Source organism: Schistocerca americana, unplaced genomic scaffold (genome assembly GCF_021461395.2).
Source record: "Schistocerca americana isolate TAMUIC-IGC-003095 unplaced genomic scaffold, iqSchAmer2.1 HiC_scaffold_266, whole genome shotgun sequence".
Lineage (NCBI taxonomy): Eukaryota > Metazoa > Arthropoda > Insecta > Orthoptera > Acrididae > Schistocerca > Schistocerca americana.
In genome coordinates this window covers 80,001-87,500 of record NW_025725979.1, presented here as the reverse complement: position 1 = coordinate 87,500, position 7,500 = coordinate 80,001, and the positions used below count along the sequence as shown (strand labels likewise).

Here is a 7,500-nt window from a genome sequence, read left to right as displayed (position 1 = left end):
CTAGTCGATAGAATAATGTAGGTAAGGGAAGTCGGCAAATTGGATCCGTAACTTCGGGATAAGGATTGGCTCTGAGGATCGGGGCGTGTCGGGCTTGGTCGGGAAGTGGGTCAGCGCTAACGTGCCGGGCCTGGGCGAGGTGAGTGCCGTAGGGGTGCCGGTAAGTGCGGGCGTTTAGCGCGGGCGTGGTCTGCTCTCGCCGTTGGTTGGCCTCGTGCTGGCCGGCGGTGCAGGATGCGCGCGCCTGCGCGGCGTTCGCGCCCCGGTGCTTCAACCTGCGTGCAGGATCCGAGCTCGGTCCCGTGCCTTGGCCTCCCACGGATCTTCCTTGCTGCGAGGCCGCGTCCGCCTTAGCGTGCTCCTCCGGGGGCGCGCGGGTGCGCGGATTCTCTTCGGCCGCCATTCAACGATCAACTCAGAACTGGCACGGACTGGGGGAATCCGACTGTCTAATTAAAACAAAGCATTGCGATGGCCCTAGCGGGTGTTGACGCAATGTGATTTCTGCCCAGTGCTCTGAATGTCAACGTGAAGAAATTCAAGCAAGCGCGGGTAAACGGCGGGAGTAACTATGACTCTCTTAAGGTAGCCAAATGCCTCGTCATCTAATTAGTGACGCGCATGAATGGATTAACGAGATTCCCGCTGGTCCCTCTCGCGCGAGCGCACGCGCGCGTCTCGGCTCCCGCGTCTCCGTCGTGTTTTTCCCGGAAAAAGTGTCGCGATTCCGTTTAAATTCGGCACAGTGCTTTCGGGCATCACCCTACACCCCGTATAAAAGTTTCGAGGCCGTACGTTTCATACGTTCCGATATATGGCAAGTTTAGTGAAAAGTGTTTTGTGTCGCGTCTGAATTGGGCTACCGCCGTGAAGGCCACAGCGCGCGACCTACCGGCCACGCGCATTCGGATCTTACACTTTCTCCGATCGTGTGAAAAGATACGCTCCGATTTCTGCGAAACTTTGGGCAAACCTGCGCGGAAATAAATCACGTGTCATGCTCAAATTTTATCGTTTTACCTAAAATACTTCAGGAAATACGATCGATTATGTGAAATACGCGATGCTGTCCTTTGCGAGTGCTATCTGTGCGTGTTCCCACGATATTTTGAGTGCGTAAGAGTGCTTCGATACCGAAGAAAATTTGGTGGTAGTTCTACAACAGTGCCGCAATTGTTCCACAGAAGGCTGATCTTCAACCTATATCTGGTGATCGAGTTATAAATATTATTCTCCGGCCTACAAGTGCTGCAGCAGCCTACACATGTTCCTCCAAATACACGTGATTATAATGATTCACCGTCAATCAATATACGCCATTGGAGTTGTGATAAGTTCCTGAGATGCTGTGGAAGACACCATCACAGTAAGTGCAGCGCATTTGCAATACGGGATCCTTTGAAACTGATGGAATGTTGTGTGTCTGCGCCGCCTTACCGGTGAACCAGAGAGCAGAGGTGGAATACAGGCCCACTTGTTGAGAGTAGATGCACTTATCTGTCATACTGCGTGTGTGGAAAATTTTTAAGGCAGATATTTCTTTTGATATCAAAAGTCACTGTGTAACGAGCGCAGCCCAGCCTCACTCGGGTACGGCGTTCGCGTCTTGATTCGGTAACAATTCACTGGCAAACTACAGAATCTAGGGACAAGAAAGGCCCCCTGTCTGAAAGTGCATACTTTCACCATCTTACACACGCGCGCAGAAAAACGTTAAGGCCATTAGTATTCGATAAGAAACAATATCTGCCGTAACGGGCGCTAGCAGGTGGCTGCGTGCGCATATAACCTCAGTGACAATTTTACTGCCAATCTGCTGACCCAACTAAAATCCCAGAAAGACAGTGTGAAAGAGCATTCATTCCTCAACCAATATGTATGCGCAAAATAATTTTAAGCCTTTTAGTTTTTAAAATCAAATAGCTTCTGCTGCAAAGTGCGCTCACCGGTACAAATTGGCGACGGCAAGCGCGTCCAAATTCAGTGACAATTTACTGTCGAACTGTTACACAAACGTAAATCCCAGACAGACAGTGGGAAAGAGCATTCACCCCTCAATCAATATGTATAAGTAAAATAGTTGTAGGATCTCTAGATTTTAAAATTATATAGCTTCTGTGCAGAGTAGGACTGGCGCGAATTTAGTTTAGTCCGTGCATGCGACCGCGGCAGGCGCGATGTTAGTTTAGGTCATTATATCTGTTGAAGATGATAAGATATGGACAATGAAACCTAATTCAGTGATAGTGTAGATATTAATTGTAGAAGATGATAAGATATGGTCAAGGTAACCCAACCCTGTGATGGTGTAGATATAAATTGATAACGCACAGTGATCAAAATAATTTTTTTTTTTTTTTTTTTTTTAGACACAGACTATCAAAAATGAAATTGTTCTTGTCGTACATGAGATGTGGCAGGCGCGAATCTAGTTCTCTTACTGTCAAAAAGTAAATTGTTTTTGTCGTGACGTGCGCTCTCCGCCCACGCGATTGCGGCAGACGCGAACTTAGTTTTAGTCACTTAATTCTAAGGAAAATGACAAGACAAGGACAATGTAACCCAATACAGGGGTAGTGCACACATTCATCAGTCATGCTCAATGATTTAAATACGATTCAAACTGATAGTGTGAATAATTAAATTGTGTTAGTCGCTACTGGCGCTGTCCGTAAATACGATTACGGCTACTGGGAACCTACTATAGGCTCTACGCCTTCCAAATCTGAGGAGATATGAATAATATAACCTAACACAGTGCTGGCGTAAACCTCCCTTCGTCGCGAACAGTGATCACAAACATTTTCAGACTCATAGTGTCAATAGTTAAATTCTATTTGCTGTGGCGTGCGCGATCCGCAAATGAAGCTGGTGCGAAGTGCCTTACTGCCGTACATCTGCTAAGTCACGGGAGATATGGACAATATAAACTAATACAGTGTTAGTGTACAACATACTCCATCACGAGTGTGAATTTCCGATTTGCTGGACCTGTGTTTTGGAGCCACGGCAGCGGGTGGACGCTACAGAGCCCAGCTGACTCCCCCCGCCCACCACCCCGCGAGAGCGACCGCATTCCAGCGCCCGGCCGGCTCGCCCGTTGCAGGCAGGCAGCCGACGAGCTTGTCCCCAGCCGGCCCAGGTAGGCTCGTCCCCAGGCGGCCGGTGAGGAACCAGCGCTACAGCAGCATCACGCGCCGCGCGAAGCCACTCGCGTTAAACGAACTGGCCAAGTGTTTCACTCGCCAGTGTACAAAGGCGGCTTCTGTACGGACACACTCAATAACTCCAGAATAGGACACATGCAACACACAAGGTAACGCCCAAAAACAAAACAAAATGGGGACAAACAAAGAATTGTCACCTGCAAAAACAGAGCCCAACAGAATCTCGCTGGCCCCCATGGAGAACGATTCCTCCAAATCCCAGGAAGATCTGGAAAACATGGCAGCTATGAGGGAAGAAATAGTGTCCTTCCTTTTTAATGAAACGAATAAGATAAACAATGTCCAGAAAAGGTTTATTTTGGGAAAATTATCGGCATATGAGCGAATTGTACGGAAATACGAAATGGAAATTCTGGAACTGAAAACGGAACTCAGGTGCACTAAAGCTGCCCAAGCAGCAAATATACCAGTACAGGAAACATATGCTTCCAAGGCATCCACCAAAGCGACACCTACCAACGAAAGTCGAGGCCCAAAACCTGAGCCCAAGTTGCTAGTTGTGAAGCCAGCAGAAGGAGCGCAACAAGCAGCAAAAGATCTCGAGGAAACAGTAAAGAAAGTCATCACAACATCGCTGAAAGATGTGAGGGTCACGAAATTTAAGACTACAAGGGACAAAAACGTAATACTAGAATTCCCAGATACAGAAGAAGCAAACAGACTGAAGAAGTGTGAAGAGTTTAGTCGTTCAGGGCTTACCATCCAGGACCCTAAAAAAAGGAATCCCAGAGTAATTCTCTTTGATGTTCCAAGAGATACTCAAGAAGGACAGCTGAAAACTGAGCTGTATGAACGAAACCTGTCAAGAGCAGGCCTCACACTTGAAGAGGTCGTGAGTGGAACACAGATCGCCTTCAAAACTGGACCTAAAAATCGAGAAGTGGTGAACCTAGTGCTGGAGGTGGCACCGAAAATATGGAACAGGCTGACTGAACAAGGACGAGTGTATCTCCACTGCACATCCCACAGGGTGCAAAATTACACAAATATTAGCAGGTGCTATAAATGCCAGGGCTTTGGTCACACATCAACAAGATGCACAAGTGCTGAAACAATATGTGGACACTGTGCAGCACCTGGACACTCCTTCAAAGAATGCAGGCTTAAAGAACAACCACCACACTGTGCGAACTGCAAACGCTGGAAGAGAGACTGCAAACACTCAGTTCTGGACCAAAACTGCCCTGAATACAAGAGGGCAAAAGAAGCAATCCAACGAATGACCGATTATGGGAAGTAAAAACAACGATGTGCTACCTTCAGACCATAGATCCTCAACGGACCTACAACTTAGCCCCTTAAAAATCCTGCAAATAAATGGGCAAAGATCTAAAACAGTACCTGACCAACTAGTCATGAAAATGGAGGAAGAGGAGTTAGATGTACTACTGGTACAGGAACCATACACACTAGATGACAAAATCACAGGTTATCCACCAGGTTATCGAATGGTTTACAGCTCCAAACATGGAACACCAAAGGCAGCTATAATCATTCGTACTAAGAGCTTAAATGTACTCCAGCTAACCACATTATCTGATACACATACATGTGCGGCAAGCATAAGTGGAGCCTTTGGAGAACTGTACCTGGTGTGTGTGTACTGCCAGTATGGTGAACCTATTGACCGCTTCCTAAATAAACTTGAGGACATACTGCACAACTTGGCTGGAAAACCAGTAATTATAGGCCTAGATGCAAATGCGACATCCCCATTATGGTATGGTGATATGGCAAATGGGGACGGTAGGAAGATGGAAGACTTCATCTACCAGCATGGTCTTGTACTACTGAATGAGGAATCTCCATTAACAACTTTCAGTGGACCAAATGGAGAGAGTAACATAGACCTCACTATTTGTACAACAATTGTGGCTAGAACAACAACTAAATGGAAGGTTCATGGGGGATGGACAACCAGCGATCACAGGGCCATAACATATGAAGTTGCCCCACAACAGAGAAACAGAACAGCTATAGTGCAAGAAAAATACAACACACAATTTGCGAAATGGGCAATTTTTGATCAGTGCTTTGCAAAGGAAGTAGAATACCTGGAGAATATCCAAGCAATGGATGTTAATGAGAAGGTTCGATGCCTGGAAGGGGCAGTACGAGCTAGCTGCAAAAAATCGATGAGAAGAAAAACCTGGCTACAGCACCCTATACCATGGTGGAACGAGACACTTAGACTACAGCGACAAAACACAATGACAGCACGACGAACCCTGCAAAATGCCCGCCGAAATGGAACTGCAGAAGAAATCGAAGCAGCAAAACAAGAGTACAAAATAAAACGAAATGAATACACGAAACAGATCACCATTGCTAAAGAGGATGCATGGAAGAAGTGGGTATCTGACTGTGACAACAACAATCCCTGGGCAGCAACTCAAAAAATACTCCGACCAAAAACAGGTACAGAAAACGTCCTCAGCAACATAAAACTTCCAAACCAGACCCAAACAATGACGTGGGAGGACACAATCCAGCATCTACTGCGCTCACTTCTGCCCGATGACAAACCAGAAGAGGATACAGCTCATCAGGAAGAAGTTAAAGTGGAAAACATAAGGTACAGCAGTATAGAAAACGCACCAGAGTTTTCGAGAGAGGAAGTGGACGCTGCCATCAAAGCATGTAAACCGAAGAAAGCTACAGGTCCTGATGGTATTGATGACCTAATAATCAAAAGAATATGGCGCACACATCCAGCTCTCCTAATGGATATATTCAACTCTTGCCTTCGTGAACATACTGTACCAGAGCCATGGAAAAAAGGACTAGTGTGCATATTGCTCAAGTCCCATGGAAAGCCTAGAGATGAACCAAAATCATATCGGCCCATATGTCTACTGTCTATACTAGCGAAAGTACTTGAGAGATTAATGGTATGGCGCCTGGAGGAACAATACGAAACCTCAGGTCTTAAAGCCCCAAACCAGTTTGGGTTCAGGAAAGGTGCATCCACAGAGATGGCTATTAGGCAGGTGCTACACAATACTGTATGTGAGGAGAAGTATGTCATGGCCATCTTTGTGGATATCGCTGGTGCGTTTGACAATTTATGGTGGCCAAGTGTCATGAGGCGACTACGGGAAATAGGCTGCCCAATAAACATATATAGACTAATAGAAAACTATTTCACAAATAGGAAGGCCATAGTGCAAACAAGTGCTGGCACAACCGAAAAATTAGTCACAAAAGGGTGTCCACAAGGCTCCATCTGTGGTCCCTTTCTTTGGAATCTAGTTTTTGATGAAATAGTAGCGGAAAAAGAAGGGAACCAATGGACCAAAGTAGCTTATGCAGATGACCTCGCCATCATCACTCGAGGCAACAGCCGCAAGCAACTTGAGGACCAGGCAACACTAGCCTTGAGAGAGATTGGAGACTGGGCCAAGACAAATAAACTGCAAATCTCCAAACCGAAGACTGTAGCAATGACATTAAAAGGACACTTTGATAGGGAGAGGCCACCACAAGTAAAATTCGAAGGGCAGAACATCAAGTTTGTGAAAGAATTCACATACCTGGGCGTTACGCTGGACGAGAAGCTGTCATTCACTCCACATGTGAAGAGAATCCAACAGAAGCTGGGTGCAATATCAGGTGCATTAATACGGGTCACCAGATCAGAGTGGGGTCTAAAACGACGATCATTGAAACTAATATACAGTGGTCTCTGTCTGTCAATTTGTAAATACGGTGCTGCAGCTTGGGGGGAAAGAGTGAAGAATAAGTACATCCAAAGGATACTCTACTCAATCCAGAGACCTTTCCTATTGCAGATGACAAAAGCCTGCAGGACAACATCAAATGAAGCCCTACAGGTACTCTCTGGATGCTTCCCATTGGACCTTGAGGTAATAAGGGCAGCCCTATTGTACCACATCAGACATGGTATGGTTGGAACTGTTGCAGGGTTTCCAGTACCCAGACCACAGACACCTCGAACAAGACCAGAAAAGGCAATTGATTGCATGCTACAACAGGAATGGCAAGCAAGGTGGGAAGGCTCAGAAAATGGAAGGGCCTCATATGAATGGACTCCAAAAGTCTCACACTGGCAGACAGGCTGGCGTAAAACGGTGACACCATCATACTCACTCACCTGCCTGCTCACTGGACATGGCCTACGGAAGAAGCTGCATCAACTCACAATTGAAGCAGACCCAATGTGCACATGTGGAGAAGAGGAGGACACCGACCATATCCTCTATGCATGCAGACACTACGAAGAACAGAGGCACAGACTGATAACAGCAGTGGG

The 7,500-nt window shown here is 46.4% G+C and overlaps 1 pseudogene; it reads left to right on the top strand.

The window, feature by feature from the left end:
* LOC124577397 overlaps positions 1 to 677 on the top strand; it is a 2,976-nt pseudogene extending 2,299 nt beyond the window's left edge.
* The last annotated feature ends 6,823 nt before the right edge of the window (positions 678 to 7,500 follow it).